General features: G+C 45.3%; 1 protein-coding gene across 1 annotated transcript in view; it reads left to right on the top strand.

Annotated features, from left to right (window-relative positions):
• The window catches only part of LOC309530315 (uncharacterized protein), a 367,943-nt gene that overhangs the window by 299,232 nt on the left and 43,682 nt on the right, over positions 1-25,029 (top strand). The gene's annotated exons all lie outside the window — the stretch shown is intronic.

The following is a 25,029-nucleotide window of genomic DNA, read 5'->3' as shown; positions in this document are numbered from 1 at the left end:
AAGCTTGCTTCTCCCCCCCGCCAGCCTCCAGATCAGGTCGGGGAATAGCGGGGTGATGGCGCTCCGCCTCCCCGCTATCCCCCGAGCTTATGGGGCTGGCGATGGGGAGAAGCAAGCTTGCTTCTCCCCCCCGCCAGCCTCCAGATCAGGTCGGGGAATAGCGGGGTGGTGGCGCTCCGCCTCCCCACTATCCCCCGAGCTTGTGGGCTGCAGGTTGCTGCCCGCAAGCTTTGCGAGCCGGCGGGACCTCCCGCCAGGCTTGCAAGGCTTGCGGATAGCTTCCTGAAGCCTGGAGATTGAGAGGCATCGGTGCGCACCGACCCCTCTCGCTCTCCAGGCTTCAGCGAAAGCCTGCATTCGCCCCATAGGACGCACACACATTTCCCCTTCATTTTTGGAGGGGAAAAAGTGCGTCCTGTAGGGTGAAAAATACGGAAAGTCTTTCTCAAAGGCCCATCTGCAGTTAGAGATGCCTTGTTTCACCTGTGAGTGAAGCAGGCACACCTGGCATCCTGATTACCTTTTTTCTCTTGCAGGTGACAGAATGATGCCAGCAGGACCTCCTGATCCATCTTTTCATGGGGGCAGAAGGGAAGCAGCGGCTGTGGAACCAGATCAGGTCAGGGGAAGCTGCCTTGTGGGGACAGAGGCCGAGGGATGGAGCAATGTCATGGACTGGTTGGGCACAGAGGAGTGGTGGGAGGAAGCAGCCGGGGAACCAGGAAGGGAAGATGGCTCAGAGCCCAAGGAGTGAAGGTGGAGGAAGGATGGGCGGTCAGAGGGAGAAGAGGGAGAAGTCTGGGAAGAGGAGATGTCAGAAGCTAAAGGGCTAACAGGGCTTAGTGAGCTGGGAGACTCTGAGGCAGAATGCAGTCCAGAATCGGAGGCAGAAGAGGAAGGAGGCGAGTGGGAGGAGGAGGTCGAGAGGCAGAGGTGAGTCAGGAGAAGGCGGCACCACCGGTGGCTCCCTCTCCTTTTGCCAGAAGCCACCCTCCCTGCTTGTCTCTCAGAGCCAGGAGACCAAAATAGGCTTATTTTTATTGTAGATTGATCACTGAATGCTAAAATTGTTTTCTAAGGAGTGGACAAATGAGAACAAATAGTGGCCTGGATTCACCTAACCAGCCTCATCGGATGGAAAATGGGGCCTGCCCCCCATTCCTCCCCCTCTCCATGCTCCCAGGAACCCTTTGAATTTGGCTTTACAGCATTGGGAGGGAACTCCCTAGAACAGCACATGAGGAGAAGAGAAAGTGGATCCTTCCATCTGGCAAACTGGAATCCCTGCATAGGCAGAATGATTTGAAAACCACATGTGGAGTACCACCTATTTGCACAGAGACGAATACCCATAATTAAAATGCAGAATAAAATAAGCACCCATAATTATTATTTTTTCATAATTTTTTTTATTAATTTTCAAACATTTATACAGTTTTCCAAAATACAACAAAATACTTCTTATTTGTTTTTGAACTTCCCTCAGCGTCTCTGGCAATCATCCGTATTCATAACTGAAATTACACATTCCTCCTTTCGTGTTGCCATTACACTTCCCTTCTCCCACTGTTTACTGCTGACAATACTTCTCCGTTTTTACAGTGCCTCTTGAAATCCCGCTAGCGTTGTATTCACACCACATATGTTTTTCAGATAATCTACAAACTTTCCCCAGTCTTCGATGAACTTTTGGTCTTTGGTATATCTAATTTTCCCAGTTAATTTATCCAGTTCCACATAGTCTGTTAATTTCAGTCTCCATTCCTCTATCGTCGGTATTTCCTCTTGTTTCCATTTCTGGGCAATCAGGATTCTGGCTGCCGTTACCGCATACTGAAAGAGTTTACAGTCTTTTCTTCTTATATCCTTTCCTACCATCCCTAAGAGAAAAGCCTCCAGTCTTTTTACAAAGGTATATCTTAACATCTTTTTCATTTCATTGTATATCATTTCCCAAAAGCTTTTCACTTTCTTACATTCCCACCACATATGAAAAAATGTCCCTTCTTTTTCTTTGCATTTCCAACATTTGTTACACATTTTATACATCTTTGCTAACTTTACTGGTGTAATATACCATCTATAAAACATTTTCATAACATTTTCTTTCAGTAACATGCATGCGGTGAATTTTATATTCTCTTTCCACAATTTTTCCCATTCCTCAAATTGAATGTTATACCCAAAATCTTTTGCCCATTGTATCATTACCGTTTTAACCTCTTCATCTTTCGTATGCCATTCCAACAATACCTTATACATTTTTGACAGCGTTTTATATTCATTATTTATTATGTCCCTTTGAAAGTTTGATTCTTTTTCTACGTAGCCCCTTTTCTTCAAATCTTTTTTAAACATTTCATTTACTTGAAGATAGTGCAGCCAATCATATACCTGATCTTTAACTTGTTCATATGGTTTCAATTTCCATTTTCCTCCTTCTTTAATTACCAATTCACCATATGTACTCCATTTACCTCTCATATTAATTTTCTTAACAGCCATTATCTCCAGCGGAGATAACCAATGTGGGATTTTTGGTTCCAATATATTTTTATATCTATCCCATACTTCTATTAAAGAACCCCTGAAGATGTGGTTTCCAAAACCTTTTTGAATTTTCTTCTTATCACACCATAGATATGCGTGCCAGCCAAATCTATTATCAAAACCTTCTAGATCTAGTAAATCCTTGTTTTCTAGTTTTATCCATTCTTTTAACCAACAAAGGCATGCTGCCTCATAATATAATTTCATATCTGGCAGGGCAAAGCCACCTCTTTCTTTTTCATCCGTCAGTAACTTAAATTTTATTCTTGGCTTCTTCCCCTGCCAGATATACCTTGAAATCACTCTTTGCCATTCTTTAAAGATTCCTATACCCTTTACAACTGGTATAGTCTGGAATAAAAATAGCATCTTTGGCAGCACGCTAATCTTTACTGTGGATATTCTTCCCCAGAATGATAGTTTCATTCTGCTCCACACCTCCAGATCCTTCTTTATTCCCTTCCAAACCGGGATATAATTACTTTGATACAAATCAATGTTCTTAGATGTTAACCAAATTCCCAAGTATTTTACTTTTTTCACCACCTCTATCTCCATTTGTTGCTGCATTATTTCAATCTTAGTTTGTTCCATATTTTTCACGATCATTTTGGTCTTTCTTTTATTCAATCTAAATCCGGCTACTTTTCCGAATTGTTCCATCTCTTCCAACACCTCTTTTATACTTTCTGTTGGTTCTTCCATAGTCATTACCAAATCATCGGCAAAAGCTTTAACTTTATATTCATTTTGACCTACTGTTACCCCCTTTATTTGTTTATTTTGTCTGATTGCATTTAAAAAGACTTCCAGAACCGTAATAAATAACAATGGTGAAAGTGGGCAACCTTGTCTTGTTCCTTTAGATATTTTTATATCTTCAGTAATAACGTTGTTAACTATCAATTTAGCTCTCTGTTCTGTATAGATTGCCTTTATACCATTATAGAACTCTTCCCCCACCTCCATATATTCTAAGTTTTTCAACATAAATTCCCATATAATATTGTCAAAGGCCTTTTCTGCATCCACAAACATTAATATTGCTTGTTTGTCATTCCTATCAGACAGATATTCTAAAACATTAATTATATTTCTTATATTATCTTTCATTTGTCTGCCTGGTAGGAAACCTGCTTGATCATTGTGTATAAATCTTCTTAATATCTTTTTCAGTCTTTTCGCTAAAATTCCCGCAAATATCTTATAATCGGTATTCAGTAGTGAAATAGGCCTATAGTTTTTAACTTGGGTTAGATCTGAGTCCTGTTTGGGAATCAATGTAATATATGCATCTTTCCATGTTTCTGGAATGTCTCTTTCTTTTAAAATATTGTTCATAACTTCCATCATGGGACTCATCAGCACATCTTTCATTTCCTTGTAATAACTGGATGTAAATCCATCAGGTCCCGGAGCTTTCCCTCTCTTCAACTCTTTTATCGCCTCTTTTACTTCTTCTTTTTCTATTGGGGCATTCAGCTGGTCTTTTTGGTCTGTCGGGATCTTCTGCACCATTTTGTCTCTTAGGTATCTTTCTATTTTCTTCATATTGTTCCTTTCTTTATTCTTATATAATTGCCTATAAAAGTCCAAGAATCCTTTCCTAATTTCTTTCGGGTTTACTATCTCTTCACCATTTATCCTAATTTTGTTAATTGTATTCTGCTCCTTTCTCTTTTTAAGTTGCCACGCAAGCCATTTTCCTGATTTGTTAGCACACTCAAAATTTTTCTGCCACAACCTTTTGATATTCCATTCGACTTCCTTGTTTATTATCATTGCAAACTGCGTTTGAAGAATCTTGATTTCCTGCTTAATTTTTACATTATTTGGTTTTTTTCACCAATTTTTGCTCTTTGTCCATAATCTGCCTTAAAATCTCTTTTTTCCTTTTTTCCTTGTTTTCATTCTTCTGGGAATTCTGATGGATAAAAAATCCTCTCATGACTGCTTTGCTTGCGTCCCAAACTATTTTCATCTTAGTACCTTTGTTGGTGTTATCCAAAAAGTATTCGGATAATTTCTTTTGTGCTTTTTCAACAACCTTTTCATCATCTAACAAATAGTCATTCAATCTCCATCTGAAAGATCTTTCTTCGAAGCCTTTTTACTCCATTTTTATTGGGTTGTGATCTGAAATTACTTTGGCTTCTATTTCAATTTGTTGAATTCTTGGAGTCAGTTCGTTTGATACCCATGTTTGATCTATTCTTGACATTGACTGATTTGGTTCTGAGTAGTACGTGAACTGTTTCTCCAATGGGTGTCTAAGTCTCCAAATGTCAATCAGATTGCAATTCTCCGTCATCGTAAAAAAAGTCTTTGGCAGTTTCCCTTCTTTGTTCTTTACATCCCTTAGTCTGTCCATTTCCAATGATACCACTCCATTCATGTCTCCCATTATTATAATTTTTTGATCCATGTATTCAAATAATTTTTCCTCCAATGCTTTATAAAAATCACTCTTATTTCCATTTGGTGCATAGATCCCGACAATTATTAAGCACCCATAATTAACATGTACAGCAAAGCAATTGAAACAACACCGCAATTTACAGGAAGGAAACAACATAGCATTGTGTAGCAGATCATATTTCTGCTATCTCAGAGGAGGACATTTCCCTTTTTCTTTTAGGGTCCAGTGTGCTTTGAAGATGTCGCTGTTCGTTTCACGGACGAGAAGTGGGCATTGCTGGATCCTGACCAGAGAGCTCTGCATAAGGACGTCATGGAGGAGAATCGTGGGATCGTGGCCTCTCATGGTAAGGCTCCCTGTGGGATCGTCCTATCAGAATGGAAATTCAAAAAATACCTCTATGTGACCAACCTCATTTATTTTCACAGAGCTCAACAGCGCCCCCTATAACACCTGGGAACCTAACACCCCCACAATAAACAGTAAATTACAGGGGGGTTTTTGAACAATTTTCTTCAAATTATTCCTTTTTCTACCATGATTGGGCTGGTCTGAACTGCCCGGGCCATCTTAAATGTCAGCTTCAGAATTGTTAGGAAAGATAAGTAGCTTCAGGTTTTCTGTTTTTGTTTTTTCTCCTGTCAATCTTGGGTTGACCAAAGAGACAACTGGCATTGGAGATGGAGGGGATGCCATGACTGGGCCAAACAAAATTCATCCCAGAGAAGAGCTTACTGAATTTCAGGTAGAAGTAGCAGTGGTGATGATGATGATACAGTGGTACCTCGGTTTACAAACTTAATCTTTTCCGAAAGAGGACTGTTCTTAAATCAAGATACAGTGGTGCCTCGCAAGACGAAAATAATCCGTTCCGCGAGTCTCTTCGTCTAGCGGTTTTTTCATCGTGCGAAGCAACCCTATTAGTGGATTAGCGCTATTGGCGGATTAGCGGATTAGCGGCTATTAAAGGCTTAGCGGCTAAAAGGCTATTAGCGGCTTAGCGGCTTAGAAAAAGGGGGAAGCGGAAAAAATCGCAAGACTCGCAAGATGTTTTCGTCTTGCGAAGCAAGCCCATAGGGAAATTCGTCTTGCGAAGAGCAGCGAAAAACGGAAAACCCTTTCGTCTAGCGGGTTTTTCGTCTTGCGAGGCATTCGTCTTGCGGGGCACCACTGTACCACTGTAGTAATAATAAGAATTTTTATTTTTACCCAGCCCATCTGGCTGGGTTGCCCCAGCCACTCTGGGCGGCTTCCAACACACATATAAACATGAAACATAAATAAGAATAATCTGATCCCATATAAAAAGAACTTTAACTTTAAAATGAACAACTCCTAGTGGCCAAAATTGTGGAAACCTTTTGTGAAAAGTGTATTTCTGAGGTTTGATGGCTCATAACACCACTTTTGTGTGGAGTAATACCATAAAATTATATAGCAATGGAAAGATAATTTAATGAAGAATGTAATGCAATGAATTTTATGAAGGAGTATTTATTAGAACAGCAGTCATAAAGAAAAAACATGAAACCTTTGGTGACCATTGGTAACGTTTAGCTTTAATTACGGCCTTACAATGCCTTCCCATGAAGTGAACCAGGATTTTAGTTCTGCAGCTGTAATAATGTGAAACCAAGACTGAATTATTGCCTCTGTTAATTGGGCTTTATTGCTGGGTTGCTTCTGACTAACAAGTTTCTTTAGTCGGCTCTATAGATTTCCGTTTGGGTTAAAGTTCCCAGGCCATTCCAGCAGTGAAATATCATTATCTTGAAAGCATCTGTCAGGGCTGCCACCCAGTCCCAGCTCACATAGGACCAAGTCCGCCAGCGTTCACTTTATAAGAGTCTTTATTAAGTTACAGGTTTCATTTCCGAACTGCAGCGTGCAGCTCTACACCTTCTGCCCTAGGTCGGCGAAGACCCGTCTGAGTCCCCGCCTCTTGCCCACCAGCTTAATACCCTAGCCTTGCTCCACCTCCTTCGCCTCTCCCTACGTCTCTGGGTCCTTCTGCCCCCCTGGGCCTCCTCCCTTCTACTCTCCTCTGACGCTGACCCCCCTGATCCTTCTGCCTCCTTGCGACGGGCTTTAGGACCTGGCTCACTCTCCGGGCTGCTTACTGCTCCAGCTTCCGCTGCATTTGAACTTGGCGCGCGCGCCCAACTCTCTACTTTCCTCTTAACCGTTGCCTCGCTCTCTGAGGAGGGCGTGACCACCCCTGACTCGTGCCCTCCCTCCTGCTGACAGCCTCCGGAACCCGATGCCTGGCTACCTTCCTCCCTGCTGCTCTCAGTCTTGAGCGTGGGTCCCGACTTCCAGCTGCTGCCGCCCTCAGTTATGAGCGTGGGTCCCGACTTCCAGCTGCTACTCTCTGAATCTCCTCTGTTCCCTTCCTCCTGGGGTGTCCCCCCGGATCCCCCCCTTGCTCTGCTCACTGGGGCTCCCTTTTGGGAGTCCTCTGACTCACTGCTTAGGCTTGGAGATCTCGGGTCGTCATCATCACTCAATTTCCCTTCGGATTCCTCCCCCTCGCTCTCTGCTTCCTCCCTTCTCTGCGTCTCTGCTCCTGAACCCCTGACATCCATCCCCCCCTCGAAGCCCCCCCTTCCCCCCTCCCCGCTTTCAGGTGTGGGTGCTGGGTGCTCCATCATCACGGGAGGGAATGCCGGATACAGTTCGCTCCCCGTGGTTGGCCGCCAACTGAAGACCTCCGAGTCTTCCTCCTCGCGGTCGTCGACGTTGACCTGTTCCGCTTCCATCTCTGTACCGCCGTGCTCGAACCCAAGGTCCTCCCCGAACACGTCCATGTCAGTCTCTGCGTCGGTCGCTCGACCTGGCATCTCCAGCCACTTCCGGCGCCATTGCTCCTCCGGTCGATCGTCCCACCAATACGAGGTGTCTGACGCCGAACCCGCCGGCGATCCTTCTGGGGAACGGGTGCTCAGTGCGGGTTCCCCGTCCGAGTCGAATCCATGGAACGTGCTGGAAGAAAGTGTGGGCGTGAACAGCCAGTCGTCGAAGAAGCTCGCTGGCATGGGTCTGTGTGGGAAAAGGGCATGAAACTCGTCCTTGAGCAGGGGTTCCTCCAAAGCGTAGTCTGGCACCCAGCTATTGGCGCTGGCCCGGGTGCCCTCTCTGGCTAGGAGGTATTCGACTCCCTCTTCCCCCCATCTGGAGTCCAAAATCTCCATGACCTCGTTGATGGGGTCTTGCTGCGTCACCCCTCGCGTCTCCGTCCGCTCCCGGAACGGACTCGGTGCCGTCCCTGGCTCCTGGAATCTGTGAGGTGCCTTGTAGGGAGTGAGCACCGACCTGTGGAACACCGGATGCATTCTGGAACCCTCCGGCAGCGCCAGTCGGAAGGCTACCGGGTTGATCTGTGCTTCGACTTGGTACGGACCGATTTGCTTGTGCCCCAACTTCTTCTTGGCTAGTGACCTGGTCGGCACTGCGTGGGCTGCCAACCAGACCCAGTCTCCCACTTGGATCTCTTCGCCAACCCGCCTGTGCTTGTCAGCTTGCACCTTGTAGGCGTGCTTAGCTAGCTCCAGCTGCCGTCTGAGTTGATCGTGTACCGCCTGCAACTCTGACGCGAACGCGTCCGCCGTCTGTGGTTCTCCGTCCCTCACTCTCTCCCGTCCCGGGAAGGTTCTGGGATGCCTCCCATTGTTGGCGAAGAACGGCGTCACCCCTGTGGACACGTGCTTCGTGTTGTTGTAAGCGAACTCGGCGAGCGGCAGGTAATCCACCCAGGTCGCAGGTTGTTGATTGGCATAGCATCTCAGGTACTGCTGCATGATGGCATTGACCCTCTCTGCTTGCCCGTTGGTCTGCGGGTGTCTTGCTGATGCCAGATCGACCTTGACATTTAGAAAACTCATCAGCTTCTGCCAGAAATTCGAGACGAACTGGCGCCCGCGGTCGGACAGGATAGACCGCGGCAGACCATGCACTTTGAACACGTGATCTATGAACAGTTTGGCGGTTTGTTCCGCCGTGGCCGCCTTCGCACACGGAATGAAATGTGCCATCTTGGTGAACAAGTCCACCACCACTAGTACAGCTGTCTTGCCTCTCGAGCTGGGTAGATCCGTAACAAAGTCCAGGGCCACTCTCTCCCACGGTTCAAACGGCGTTTGCAGCGGTTCCAGCAGTCCCGCCGGTGGTTTGTGCACCGGTTTGGCCCTCTGGCAGGTGTCGCACCTCGCAACGTAGTCCGCGACTTCCCCTCTCAGTCTGGGCCACCAAAAGTCCCTTGCGACTAATTCCACCGTTTTTTCCGTGCCAAAGTGCCCGGCCGTGGGTGCGTCGTGCAGCTGCTGCAGTACCCTGGCGCGAAGTTCGTCTCCCGGCACGTAGATGGCCCCTTTACGTAAGAGCAAGCCGTCTCGTATCTGGAACTCGTCGCCCTTCGCCGTGCCCTTGTGCACCTCTGCCATCTTCGCCTGCGCGAAGGAGTCGTCCTGCAACGCCCGCCGCACCGCATCCAGGTCTACTGTGGCTGAAGCGCACGCCCACGCTGTTGGCGCGAAGATGTGCATGGCTGCCGCTGGCGTCGCCTCTTCGAGGTATTGCGGTTTGCGGGACAGTGCATCCGCCATGACGTTGGTGTCGCCTGGGACGTACTCTATTCGGAAATTGAAGTCAGCAAAGAACTCCGCCCAACGTATCTGCCTCTGGTTCAGGAACTGAGCCGTGCGCCAGTGCTCCAGATTCTTGTGATCCGTGCAGACCTGCACCGTGTGCTTGGCGCCGATCAGGAAGTGCCTCCACGCCTTGAAAGCTGCATGAATGGCCAGCAACTCCCTGTCCCAGATGGTGTAGTTCTGCTCCGACTTGCTGAGCTTTCTGGAGTAGAACGCTCCCGGCCTCCAGACCCCCTGTGGGTCCCTTTGCAGCAGGACAGCTCCCACTGCTCTATCGGACGCGTCTGTCTCTACCCGCATCGGTCTGCTGGGGTCGATATGCAGCAGTTGCTCTTCCGACGCGAAGAGACGCTTGAGTGCCTGAAAGGACTGCTCCGCCTGCTCCGTCCAGATGAATTTCTTTTTCTTGGAGCTTAGCGTGTCCGTAATGGCCGCCGTCTGCATCGCGAACCCCTTGATAAACTTGCGATAGAAGTTGGCGAAGCCGACAAACCGCTGGACCTCCTTCCGGTTGCGCGGGCTCTTCCAATCCAACACCGCACGAACCTTGGCGCTGTCCATGGCTAGCCCCTTGTCCGACAACTTGTAACCCAAGAAATCCACCTCCGTCGTGTCGAACTGGCACTTCTCCAGTTTGGCGTACAGTCTATGCTGCTGCAGCCTCTTCAGCACCTCCCGAACATCTTGGTCATGGGCTTGCTGCGATTCGGAGAATATCAGGATGTCATCCAGAAAGCAGACGCACTTCTTGTAAAGGAGTCCCGCCAACACATGATGCATGAAAGCTTGGAAACAGTGAGAACCGTTTTGCAATCCAAACGGCATCACTCTGTATTCGTAGGTGCCCAGAGGCGTGAACATGGCTGTCTTCCACTCATCGCCCTCCCTCATGCGGATGAGATTGTACGCACCTCGCAGGTCCAACTTGGTGAACACGCGTCCCTTGCGCACCGTCGCTAGTAGGTCGTCAATCCTGGGCATGGGGAAATCAGAAGGCTTGGTCATCTTGTTTAAGAGGCGAAAATCCACCACCAGTCTTTTTTGGGGCGTGTCTTTCTTCTTCACGAAGAAAACAGGACTGCCCCCTACTGCCCTGGACTCCCGGATGAAACCGCGCTGCAAATTGTGATCTATGAACTGTTTGAGTTCCTGTAATTCGTCCTCAGACATGGAATACAGCTTCCCTTTCGGCAGCGTCGCCCCTGGTAGGAGGTCAATCTTGCAGTCATATTGCCTGTGCGGTGGTAGCTTGTCAGCCTCTTTCTCGCAGAAGACCTCCAGAAAGTCTGCGTATTTGTGGGGGACTGCTTGCAACGTTCCCAACTGCAGTTGTGATTCCTCCTCCTCTCCCTCCTGTCTGGGCAGGATGCAGTGTTCTGCGCAATAAGAGGAGCCGAAGATCAGCTGTCTCTGGTACCAAGCCAGTGTCGGACTGTGCCTGTCCAGCCAACTCATGCCCAACACAATGGGCGTGTCCGACAGTTGGGTGACATTAAAACTGATGACTTCCCTGTGGTTGCCAAGGCGCATCACCATCGGTGGCGTCTGCTTCACCACCTGCCCCCCTAGCAACTCTCTGCCATCCACTGTGACGACTTGCAGGGGCAGAGTGGCAGGCAGTAGCTGTATAGCGTGCTGCTCCACAAAATCCTGCGCTATAAAGTCTGCGTTGCTTCCAGAATCCACAGAAAGCGGCACTTCGATAGTGACGCCATCGGGTAGCTGGAGAGATGCTGTGAGCTGCACTACTGGTTTGGGTGGGAGGGGGTCCGTGGGTTGCAAGATCGCTGGGGACTGCTTCACTGATGCGTCTGGCTGGGCCCCAGTGCCTCTGTCTCCAGCCAGACATCGTCGTTTCCCTGCTGTGGTTCTCCTTGCTGCGTTGCTGCAGTCACCATTGCTGAGGCTGCAGTGTGCTTGTGGAGCCTCCGGGGACACTCTTTCGCCAAATGGCCTGGATCCTCGCAGATGTAACACTTCCTGTTCCCTCTAGGAGGCTTCGCTTTCACTGCTGTCGGTGCTAGGGCTCTGGCTGCTGACTGAGCCCTTGCACCTCCAACCTCCATCGGTTCCCCTCCCCCTCCTGGCGGAGGTGTGGATTGCGCACGCGCTGCTTCTCTTGGAACGAAAGAGAAACTTCTCGCTGCTTCGCGCCCTCCACGTCCTTCATCTCTGCACCATGGACGTTCTTCCAGCCTCACCCCCACAGTCAGCGCCCTTTGGACCACCTCCTGCGTGCTTCGGGGCCTCTCCCCCCTTGCAATTTCATCCTTGACCGCAGAGCTTAGACCCTCCCAGAACAGGTCTCTGACAGGGGGCGAATCCCGGTCCCACTCTAAGGCACTGACCAGCGCAAAAAAGCGGGCGTGGTACTGCCGGACGCTTGCCCTCCCTTGTTTTAGTCCATGAATCTCCCGTCGGGCAAGATCCACATCAATAGTAGACAAAAAACACGCATCCATCGCTTTGATAAAGGCATCTGCATTCTGAAGCGCCGGATCTTTATCCCTCCACAAATTGCGTAGCCACGCTTTAGCATCCCCATGCAAATGGGATAGTATGAACCCCACTTTCTCTTCCTCATCTCTAAAGTCTTTTGCCAGCAGTTGCAGTGCGCACATTACGTCTGCTCGAAAATTGGGGTACTGTTGTAAATTCCCATCGAAGTGAGCCACAAGCCCTCCTGCTCTCCGTGCCAACCCAACCCCCTCCGGTCTGGGTCCTGGCTGCCCGTGTTTAACCCATGCTTCAAACCTGGCGTGGAGATCTCTGTAGGCGGCTGCCGCATCCTCCTCCCTCTTCTTGGATGCCAGTACCTCCGCGTTCAATTGGGTAACTGCCTGTTGCAGCGCTGCAACTTTCTCTGCTTCCGTCATCTCTGCTAACCGTCGTGAGCTTGCTCCCAAACACCGATCCCCTCCTCCAGCTGCCTCTCTCTCCGCTGCGAGATATCAGGTGTCCGAAGCTTTTGTGAGACGGGTCTTACTGTCAGGGCTGCCACCCAGTCCCAGCTCACATAGGACCAAGTCCGCCAGCGTTCACTTTATAAGAGTCTTTATTAAGTTACAGGTTTCATTTCCGAACTGCAGCGTGCAGCTCTACACCTTCTGCCCTAGGTCGGCGAAGACCCGTCTGAGTCCCCGCCTCTTGCACACCAGCTTAATACCCTAGCCTTGCTCCACCTCCTTCGCCTCTCCCTACGTCTCTGGGTCCTTCTGCCCCCCTGGGCCTCCTCCCTTCTACTCTCCTCTGACGCTGACCCCCCTGATCCTTCTGCCTCCTTGCGACGGGCTTTAGGACCTGGCTCACTCTCCGGGCTGCTTACTGCTCCAGCTTCCGCTGCATTTGAACTTGGCGCGCGCGCCCAACTCTCTACTTTCCTCTTAACCGTTGCCTCGCTCTCTGAGGAGGGCGTGACCACCCCTGACTCGTGCCCTCCCTCCTGCTGACAGCCTCCGGAACCCGATGCCTGGCTACCTTCCTCCCTGCTGCTCTCAGTCTTGAGCGTGGGTCCCGACTTCCAGCTGCTGCCGCCCTCAGTTATGAGCGTGGGTCCCGACTTCCAGCTGCTACTCTCTGAATCTCCTCTGTTCCCTTCCTCCTGGGGTGTCCCCCCGGATCCCCCCCTTGCTCTGCTCACTGGGGCTCCCTTTTGGGAGTCCTCTGACTCACTGCTTAGGCTTGGAGATCTCGGGTCGTCATCATCACTCATTTTCCCTTCGGATTCCTCCCCCTCGCTCTCTGCTTCCTCCCTTCTCTGCGTCTCTGCTCCTGAACCCCTGACAGCATCTTTTGCACAAAGCAGCAACACGACATAGAGCTGAATCCTGTTGAAATAATACATAAAAATAAAAATATATAAATATGTATAAATGCTTCAGTATCTGGGAAAAGATCACCTGCGGAACACTTCAGTTTGGGCTCAAGTATTTTGTTTATGCATTTTGGAGCATTTATATTCCCATTAATGATGCAAATTCTGCCCACACCTTTTGCTGCCATACAACCCCAGATCATCACACTGTCTGGGTGTTTCACGGTCAGTGTCATGCAAATAGGATGTAAATCTTATCTGATTCTTCTCCTCGGGGTATTTCATGCCATCACTACCAAGCAAGGAGATTTGGGTCTCATTGCTCCAAATAACACTGTTCCATTGTTCTGCTGTCCAGTTAACATGGGTTTAATCTTTTCAACCTTTGCTTGTGAGATGAAAATGGCTTTTTTCTTAGAATTATAACATTTTGACCAGTCCTTGCACTCAACTTCACATTAAATTGCGCCATGTCATCTTGTATCCACCCAGATGATATTCTTCTGTCATGTAGGCACAGTCTCTCCATTCTTTGATCGTCACTTGCCTTTGTGCACCTTTCCCTGCCTTTACCGCTCTGATTTTGTAGTGACTGAGTCTCTTTATACCTCTTCAAAAATATAGAAAGGCCAGCTTTGGTGTAGTTTTTCCCAATCTTTCATCTAATTTCTTCATAACTGTAGCCTTGTTCACTTAATAGTACAATTTTACATCACTTTCTGGGTGATTAGTCAACTCTTTGTGCCATTTCTTTAATTTGATTATGTTTTTCAACCTCACTAAATAACCAACTTGATAGCAATCACATAAGACACTGACAAAAGTCAACCAAAGCAAGTTGTGTTTCCTTTTTCTGGTTATTTGGCTATAAGGTTTGATAAAATATAGGTAATTGAACAAACTTTGTTGGATTGCATTCTTGATCAAATTATCTTTCCATTGATATATAAATTTATAATATTACTACAAAAGAAGAACTACACTTTTTTCCAAAAGTCTTCCACAATTTTAACCACTACTTTATATCAAACAAAGCAACATTCAACAACTCATCAGAATCTCATAATAAATATGTTGGTTAATGACAAACAATACAGGTAATGAACACAAACCCAACTCCCTTCAGTTCTTCTCTATTTGTTCCTAAGGCTCTAATCCCTTTTTGTCTCCATTGCAGATTGTGATGAATCGGAAATTGAGAACAAAGGTGACCACGATAAAATCCCCAGGGAGGAGAAGCCATGTAAAAATTTGGAGTGTGGAGAAAGCTGCAGTCAAAACTCCCATTCCACTTCCCATCAACAAAATATCATTGGAAAGAAGGTCTATCAGTGCATAGAATGTGGAAAGAGCTTCACTCATAGCTCCTCTCTCACTTCCCATCACAGAATTCATACAGGGGAGAAACCCTATAAGTGTATGGAATGTGGAAAGAGTTTCAGGAAGAGCTCCTCTCTCACTTGCCATCACGGAATTCATACAGGGGAGAAACCCTATCAGTGCGTTGAATGTGGAAAGAGCTTCACTAATAGCTCCTCTCTCACTTCCCATCACAGAATTCATACAGGGGAGAAACCCTATAAGTGTATGGAATGTGGAAAGAGTTTCAGGAAGAGCTCCTCTCTCACTTGCCATCACGGAATTCATACAGGGGAGAAACCCTATCAGTGCGTTGAATGTGGAAAGAGCTTCACTAATAGCTCCTCTCTGACTTTCCATCAAAGAATTCATACAGGGGAGAAACCCTATAAGTGTATGGAATGTGGAAAAAGCTTCAGGCAGAGCTCCGATCTCACTTCCCATCAAAGAATTCATACAGGGGAGAAACCCTATCAGTGTGTGGAATGTGGAAAGAGCTTCAGGAAGAGCGCCAATCTCACTTCCCATCAAAGAATTCATACAGGGGAGAAACCCTATCAGTGCGTTGAATGTGGAAAGAGCTTTACTAATAGCTCCTCTCTGACTTTCCATCAAAGAATTCATACAGGGGAGAAACCCTATAAGTGTATGGAATGTGGAAAAAGCTTCAGGCAGAGCTCCGATCTCACTTCCCATCAAATAATTCATACAGGGGAGAAACCCTATCAGTGTGTGGAATGTGGAAAGAGCTTCAGTAAGAGCTCCGATCTCACTTCCCATCAAAGAATTCATACAGGGGAGAAACCCTATCAGTGTGTGGAATGTGGAAAAAGCTTCAGGCAGAGCTCCGATCTCACTTCCCATCAAAGAATTCATACAGGGGAGAAACCCTATCAGTGCATTGAATGTGGAAAGAGCTTCATTAATAGCTCCTCTCTGACTTTCCATCAAAGAATTCATACAGGGGAGAAACCCTATAAGTGTATGGAATGTGGAAAAAGCTTCAGGCAGAGCTCCGATCTCACTTCCCATCAAAGAATTCATACAGGGGAGAAACCCTATCGGTGTGTGGAATGTGGAAAGAGCTTCAGTAGAAGCGCCGATCTCACTAAACATCAAAGAATTCATACACGGGAGAAACCCTATCAGTGTGTGGAATGTGGAAAGAGCTTCATTGTTAGCTCTAAACTTACTTCCCATCAAAGAATCCATACAAAGATTGGAAAAACGATTATACAGTTTTAGGAGCATGGCAAATCCACACCATTTTAACCAGGCCTTTTTCTTAATGGCATCTAATGCTATTTTAACATGTGATGTTTTGTGTTTTTATGTTGTGTTTTTATGTTCTAAGCCTCCTGAGACCTGTGGGTGGGTGTAGGGAATACAGCCACTCTTAAATTCCTAGGGGTCTTTGCGCCCCCCCCATATAATATTTGAGGCCACCCCCCAGATTTTCTTTGTGTGTTTTTTTCAAATGCAACCTTTTTTTCTTTCGCAACTTGCCATACCATTTCGCTTTCAATTTGCCCTTTTAAGAAATTTTTAAAACTGCACAAAGGTCATGAGAAAAACAAAATACAAGAAAATACAAACATGGACAGGTCCCATCTTTGCGGGCCAAACGCAAAAGTTAATTTAAAGGAGGCTTTCCCATACTTGGGTCCCAAGCAGCTCCCGGGACTACAGTTTCCATCATCTCTCCCCATTGGTCCTGCTAGCTAGGGATGATGGGAATTGTAGTCCAATAACAGCTGGAGACCCAAGTTTGCTTTAAAGGGAAAGTGGGCTGGCCCTGTGACACCCTCTGCTGGCCAAAAGCACTGCCCCAGAATCTGAACCACCCCCGGTATACAAGTGGGAGCCAAACAGTACAAATTGAAAGCATTTGCTGATGACTTGGTATTGACCTTACAGGAACCAGAATCAAGCACTAAAAGAGTATTAGAACTGATTCAAGAATTTGGTCAGGTAGCAGGATTTAAGTTGAATAAGATGAAAACTAAAGTCTTAGAGAAAAACTTAACTGAAATGGAGAGAGATAAGTTTCAGAAAGAGACAGGATTAACACTGGTTAAGAAAGTAAAATACCTAGGGGTTAATATGACTGCTAAGAATGTGAATTTATTTAAGGATAATTATGAAAAATGCTGGGTTGAAGTGAAAAAGGATCTAGAAATATGGTCAAATTTGAAGTTATCATTGTTAGGCCGAATTGCTGTGATAAAAATGAACGTATTGCCAAGAATGCTGTTTTTGTTTCAAACTTTGCAAATTTTGGATAAAATGGATTGTTTCAAGAAGTGGCAGAGAGATATCTCTAGATTTGCCTGGCAGGGCAAGAAACCTCGAATAAAATTTAAGATATTAACAGATGCTAAAGAAAGAGGTGGATTTGCCCTGCCAGACCTTAAACTTTATTATGAATCAGCTGCATTTTGCTGGCTGAGAGAATGGATGCTTCTTGCAAACACGGATGTGCTGGATTTGGAAGGTTTTAACAATGTATTTGGTTGGCATGCATACCTGTGGTATGATAAGGTTAAAGCACACAAAGCGTTAAAAAACCATATTGTCAGAAAAGCATTGTTTAATGTTTGGATAAGATATAAGGATTTGTTAGAAAATAAAACCCCAAGATGGTTGTCACCAATGGAAGCAAAGGCACAGAAAAAACTCAATATGGAGGCCAAATGGGCGAAGTGTTGGGAAATCCTGAAACAAGAGGGAGACAAATTAAAATTGCAGAGTTTTGAAAAACTAAAAAATTGAGTACAAGATTGGCTCCACTATTATCAAATAATGGAGGCATACAATTTGGATAAAAAATTAGGCTTCCAGGTGGAAAAATCAAAACTGGAAACAGAATTGTTAGACCCTAAAGTTAAGAATTTGTCAAGAATGTATAACTTGCTGTTGAAATGGAATACACAAGATGAAACGGTGAAATCTGCTATGATTAAATAGGCACAAGATGTTGGACATAATATCATGATGGCTGACTGGGAACAGTTATGGATCACTGGCATGAAGTTTACGGCATGTAATGCCTTAAAAGAGAATTTAATGAAAATGATTTACAGGCGATACATAACACCAGTCAAGCTTGCAAAAATTTATCATTTGCCCGATAACAAATGTTGGAAATGTAATGAAACTGAAGGTACTTTCTTTCACCTTTGGTGGACATGCCCAAAGATTAAGGCATTCAGGGAGATGATCTATAATGAATTGAAAAAGGTATTTAAATATACCTTCCTGAAAAAACCAGAGGCCTTTCTCCTGGGCATGGTCGGCCAATTGGTGCCAAAGAAGGATAGAACTTTCTTTATGTATGCTACAACAGCAGCAAGAATACTTATTGCAAAGCACTGGAAGACACAAGATCTACCCACCAGGGAAGAATGGCAGGTGAAGCTGATGGACTACATGGAATTGGCGGAAATGACTGGCAGAATACGAGACCAGGGAGAAGAGTCGGTGGAAGAAGATTGGAAAAAATTTAAAGTATATTTACAGAAATATTGCAAAATTAATGAATGTTAGAAGGATGTTGGAATGAAGCTATATGGTTTTAGCAGAAATGTAATAAAGAATTAAGTAAAAGTTGATTGATAATGGGCAAAAATGGAAAAATTAAAGGTTAGACTGTTAAGATAAATTATAGAACAAAAATTGAGAAAGATGGGAAGAATTTGCTGAAATAGTTAACTGAACTAGAATACAAAAAGGGAGGTGTGAGGAGGTCGATGAAACAAGTAAATGAAAGGTAAAGATATGGAATATTGGATGTGTTTTTAAATGTTTTTGTTTTTAAATGTTTTTGCTTTTTTGTTTTTATTGTTGTCATATACTGATTTTTTTATTCTGGTTTTTATTTTCTTTTGATGTATTGTATTGTAACCTTTTACTGTCTTCTTTTTTTCTCTTTTTCTGTAATTGTTAAACTTTTAATAAATATCATTTTTTTAAAAAACAAAACAAAACAGAATCTGAACCACCCCCCAGTACTGCTAATTGGAATTTATAGAGCGCAAAACTGAAATTTGATCAGCACTTCAACCTCTAGGGAGCTTCTAGGTGCTTTCTGCACCACCTAGAGTACCCACAGAATTGTGGCTTCTACTGGCAACACACATAGGGGAACAAATGAAAGACAAACACAAGGGGCAGGAAAAAACCTGGAAAGGGCCATACCAAATGGACATCTGGTGTGAAGAGGTCACTTTCCCCACTGCTGAACAATGCCACAGGTAGAACAGATAGAATGCTAGAAGTATCTCTGGGGCAAGGGGAGCTGCTTGGATATTGAACTATGGGCTCAAAATATTACTTTTTTAAAAAGTCACTGCCGTTATAGGCATTGCCATTCACATGGCATGCATGCATCATGTGATTGATTGTGCAAGGCCCCCCACCAATATTTTATTCAATTAGGCACCCCTGGGTGGGGTGGTTTCCCAGTTAAAAAAATACATAAATCGCCTCCCTTTGCACATGTTCCAGCTTGTCAATATCCTCATTTAGATAAATTTATTGTCATTGTCCGTATATACACAGTATACACAACAACGAAAATCAAACATCCACCCAAAGACCGGGTTCACATATACATTTGCACGTATCTCCGAACTCTCATCCTATTTAGACATAATCTATAAAACATAACATAATCCTGAATATAACATGACCTATTAAAAACATAACATAACCTAAAACCTATCTCATTCCTTCCACTCCCTACTTACTAAACCTTGCAACTGGCCCTGAGATCATTATTTAGTGCAATCAGAGCTCTTGGATAGAAACTATTCAGAAGGCGTGTGGTTCGTGTTTTCATTGTCCTATATCTTCTGCCCGAAGGCAATAGTTCAAAGAAGTTGTGAGCAGGGTGGGTGGGATCTCTCAGAATATTATGTGACTTCTTCAAGATGCGAGACGTGAAGATCTCATCCAGGGTTGGTAGTCGGAGCCCAATAACGTTCTGGGCAATTTTAATTGTTCTCTGTAAAGCTTTTTTATCCGTTTCAGAGCTGCTCCCATACCACGATAATATACTATAGGTTAAGACACTCTCGATGGTACTATGATAATAGGACAGAAGTAGGTGCTGGGATAGATTCAGTTCCCTGAGCATTCTCAGGAAATACAACCTCCCCTGCACCTTCCTCACAACCATATTAATATTTGCAGTCCATGAGAGGTCCTCCGAGATATAAATGCCCAGGTATTTAAAACTACCAACCCTCTCCACTTCCTCGCCATTTATGTGCAATGGTAACAATACACTTTTCTTTCTCCTAAAGTCAATTATGAGTTCTTTGGTTTTTTTGGTGTTAAGCATAAGATTATTTTCTTTACACCATTGAATTAACCCCTGTACTTCTTTCCTATAAGCAGTCTCATCGTTCTCACTGATGAGCCCCACCACTGTTGTATCATCCGCAAATTTGATGATTGTGTTGGACTTATACAGTGGGGTGCAATCAAATGTGTACAGAGAATAGAGAAAGGGACTTAGCACGCATCCCTGAGGGGCTCCTGTGCTTAATACTAGAGTAGAAGAATAGTAAGGTCCCATTCTCACTGTCTGCGGCCTATCAGTCAGGAAATTCCTTACCCACAGACAGATCTTCTGATGTATACCCAAGTTGGTCATTTTAAGAAATAACCTGTCTGGCAGAATTGTATTGAAGGCAGAACTGTAGTCCACAAACAACAGCCTTGCGTAGGTTCCCTGTCGTTCTAGATGACTCAATACAGTATGGACGGCGATGGAAATAGCATCATCAGTAGATCTGTTTCTTCTGTATGCAAACTGGAACGGGTCTAAAGTGGATGGAAGACTAGCCTTAATATAGTCTAGCACCAATTTCTCAAAACATTTCATAACAACAGATGTTAAGGCTATTGGTCTATAATCATTGAGAGATACCACCACTGACTGCTTGGGGACTGGCACTATGATCGATGTCTTCAGGCAGGTAGGGACATAACCCTGCAACAGGGATAGGTTGAAAATGTCCGTAAATACGCCGGCTAATTCTGCAGCACAGTCCCTAATAGCCCGTCCCATGATTCCATCCGGTCCAGCTGCCTTCCTGATGTTAATGCTCCGAAAGGCACGTTGTACGTCACAGGTCTGTAATAAAAGTGGTTGTCTATCAGTAGTAGTTTCTGATAATGTGCTGGTGGCCAATGCTGTAGTGACGGTAGTTCCAGTTCCCTCCTCAAAGCGGCTAAAAAATTGATTCAGTTGATCAGCCAGGTGCGCACTGCTGCTAGCCAATTCGTTTTTAGTATTTTGCCCTGTAATTTGTCTCAAGCCTTGCCATACTCGGCGAGGATCGGAGCTCTCAAAATGTTTTTCGATCCTCCGGCAGTACATAGCTTTGGCGTTCCTAATGCCCTTTTTCAATTTGGCTCTAGCTTCTCTATACTGCTGCGCATCACCAGAGTGAAAAGCAGCATTCCTTGCCTTTAACAGAAGATACACATCCCTGTTTAGCCAGGGCTTGTTGTTAGGGAACACCCGTATTTGTTTGGTGTTAGTGACAACATCAATGCAGCTTTTAACGTAAAACAGTACTGTTGAAGCATATGTGTCCACATTATTCTCCTCAAAAAGCGACCACTCGGTGCTCCGAAAGCAGTCTTGGAGTTGCTCAGATGCACCTACTGGCCACACTCGTATCTCTCTAGTTGATGGTCTAATTCTGCGTACGAGAGGTCTATATGATGGTATCATAAGTAAGGATATGTGGTCTGACTGCCCCAAATTGGGCAGGGGCTTGGTCTTGTATCCATGCATGATGTTGCTATATACTCGGTCCAAGGTATTTCCTCCCCTAGTGGGACAATCAACATACTGGTGGAACTTAGGGAGCACAGTCCTTAGATCAGCTCGGTTGAAGTCACCAGCAACCACAAGCGCTCCATCCGGGTGGGCCCGCTGCTGTCTGCTAATAGCAGTTAGCAGGTGGCCCATAGCTGTAGTAGTGTTTGCATCGGGAGGTATATACACCGCTGTTATTATAACAACATTAAACTCACGTGGCAAGTAAAAAGGGCGGCACTTCACCACTAGGTACTCCAAGTCAGGAGAGCAATGCGTGTCCATTTGTTTAATGTCCGAGCTCCAGTTGTTGTTTATATAAACGCAAATTCCTCCTCCTCTGCTCTTCCCGGATTTGGCGGTTCTATCCGCTCTAATTACTGAGCGTCCTTCTAGCTGCAGAAGTCCCTGTGGAAAGGAGGGATCCAGCCACGTCTCTAAAAGGACCATAACACAGCAGTCCCAGATACTTTTCTGCCGAGAGGTAATAAGTTCCAACTCCTCTACCTTGTTGGGTAAGGATCTCACATTTGATACAAGGAGACTTGGCAATGCAGGCTTGTGGGGATTTTTACCTAGCCTCACTCGTAGTCCAGCCCTCATTTATGCTTTTTAAAATTTATTTGCCCTTCATCTGAAGATTTTACAATATAAACATACAGGATGAAAGCATGGCATTCTCAAAATAAAATAAAATAAAATAAAATAAAATAAAATAAAAAAGACAAGCCAGAGAAATCTTTCCTTTTCTACTTTTCTTTTTTTGGATGGAGTTACAAACTTTGTTGATCAGGGAGCTGCTTTGGAAGTAGTGCATCTCGATTTCTGTAAGGCTTTTGAGAAAGTCCTCTGTGATATTTATGTGAGGAAGCTGGTAAAATGAGACTGAATGAAGTAACTGTTAGGTGACCAGAGGGGTGCTGCAGGGTTCTGTCCTGGGCCCGTTGTTGTACAACGTCTTGATAAGTGACTTGGATGAAGGAACTGAGGGAATGCTCATCACATTTGCAGACGACACCAAATGGCTCATAATGGCATCCTCTCTTTTCTTCAGCAACAGACAGGGAGACAAAGAACAGTGCAAAAGCACAGCAGAGCGGAAGAGATAAGACTGACTTCCATTCTTACACTGTCCAAGCCTAGTAAACAGGGGCATGCAACATACTAGCCACATATCCAGCAACCAGAGGAGTGAATTGCTAATACACAACACATGATTGCAGGTGATATAAGGGGAAAAACCTGCTCCTTTTTGCTTATGGGGTACCCAAGGGCCCCTATACAGTCCTTTTGTAGGTTCTCTATCGGTAGGAGAAAATAATAGAGACCAACCAAAGAATATTGAGAAGCAAAGCAGCCAGTAAGCCTGTTGTTTACTAACTGTTGCAACAGGGCTCTCCCCCACATAGAATCATAGAATAGAATCATAGAATCATTGAGTTGGAAGAGACCACAAGGGCCATCGAGTCCAACCCCCTGCCAAGCAGGAAACACCATCAGAGCACTCCTGACATATGGTTGTCAAGCCTCTGCTTAAAGACCTCCAAAGTAGGAGACTCCACCACACTCCTTGGCAGCAAATTCCACATGCAGGAGGGAGGAGGAGGACCCCGAGCCATGCATGCAGGCCCTTACATAGACATTTTTAATTGCCCGCCCTGGAGTCCAAGACCACCCCCAGAAACATCCTACATACATCACAGAAGAGGTGTGGCCCAAAACTACCCCCCAGATGCATCATACCTATGTCACAGAAAAAGCGGTCTACAACAGAAATCTGAGTGTGTTGTTTTTACCTTGTCTGCCAGGTTACCTGTAAATGGTCACTTGACTGAATTACCTGGGGAGCCTGGACATTCTTTTGTAATGATAATACTTAATTCCTGAGCCAGGTCGCAGTCTCACCCTATTAACACCTTAAATGTGCCCTTAAGGTAGGATTTGTGAGGACAGAGACAGTGGGGAGGTTTCTGCATTTCCTTTGACCTTGTAGAGGAATATTTGAGGTGAGTAAAAGAGTCAAAATGGCTTTAGGGCTTTTCCTGTGGGTTTTGGACATGTGGTTTATATATTTATATATGTATTTGCTTGGTACATTTAGGAACATTTATATAATATAGCCTAAAAAATTATTATAACAATCCCCACCTTTGGGGCTATAATTTTTTCTATAAAAAATTTGCCCCGCAGATAATAACCTGGTTTGTTCTAAATAATAATAATAATAATAATAATAATAATAATAATAATTATTATTATTATTATTATTATTATTATTATTATTATTATTATTTATACCCCGCCCATCTGGCTGGGCCTCCCCAGCCACTCTGGGCGGCTTCCAAAAGAATATTAAAATACTATAATACATCAAACATTAAAAGCTTCCTGAAACCGGTGCTGCCTTCATATGTCTTCTAAACGCCTTGTACTTGTTGTTGTTCTCTTTGACATCTGGTGGGAGGGTGTTCTACAGGGAAGGCGCCACTACTGAGAAGGCCCTCTGCCTGGTTCCCTGTAACTTGGCTTCTTGCAGTGAGGGAACCGCTAGAAGGCCCTCGGAGCTGGACCTCAGTGTCCGGGTAGAACGATGGGGGTGGAGACGCTCCTTCAGATATACTGGACCAAGGCCGTTTAGGGCTTTAAAGGTCAGCACCAACACTATGAATTGTGCTCAGAAACGTACTGGGAGCCAGTGTAGGTCTTTCAAAATGTGTTATGTGGTCTCTGCGGCTGCTCCTAGTCACCTTCATGTAAATCTTAAGAGACTTGCATGTCAGGCCTCTTGAGACCCAGTGTGGTATAGTGGTTAAGAGTGGTGGACTCGTAATCTGGTGAACCAGGTTCACTTCCCCGCTCCTCCACATGCAGCTGCTGGGTGACCTTGGGCTAGTCACACTTCTCTGAAGTCTCTCAGCCCCACTCACCTCACAGAGTGTTTGTTGTGGGGGAGGAAGGGAAAGGAGAATGTTAGCTGCTTTGAGACTCCTTCGGGTAGTGATAAAGCGGGATACCAAATCCAAACTCCTACTCCTACTCCTCCTCCTCCTCTTCTTCTTCTTCTTCTTCTTCTTCTTCTTCTTCTTCTTCTCCTCTTAAGGCTATTTGCAAGTGTAGCAGTGCACATAGCTTTACATAGGCTATCACATAAAAAAAATACAGTTGAAGCGTAAGGTTCATAAATATGTAAGAAAAGACAGGTATATGTTCCTTTTTGTATGTCTGTATATATGTGATTGAAACTTTAATCTATTTTACAAGATGTACTATATATATGTGTGTGTGTGTGTGTTGCAAGGATATTAATAAAGCTGGGGGGGAGGAAAGCGTGAGGCAAGGGGGAGGTGGTGCCAGAATTTGGCATCGTACAGGGCAGCACCACCATTTGAGATGCCACGATCCGCCA

Source organism: Podarcis vaucheri (genome assembly GCF_965113315.1).
Source record: "Podarcis vaucheri genome assembly, chromosome: 4".
Lineage (NCBI taxonomy): Eukaryota > Metazoa > Chordata > Lepidosauria > Squamata > Lacertidae > Podarcis > Podarcis vaucheri.
Note: the sequence above shows the minus strand (reverse complement) of the source record. Positions and strands in the feature narration are given on the sequence as shown.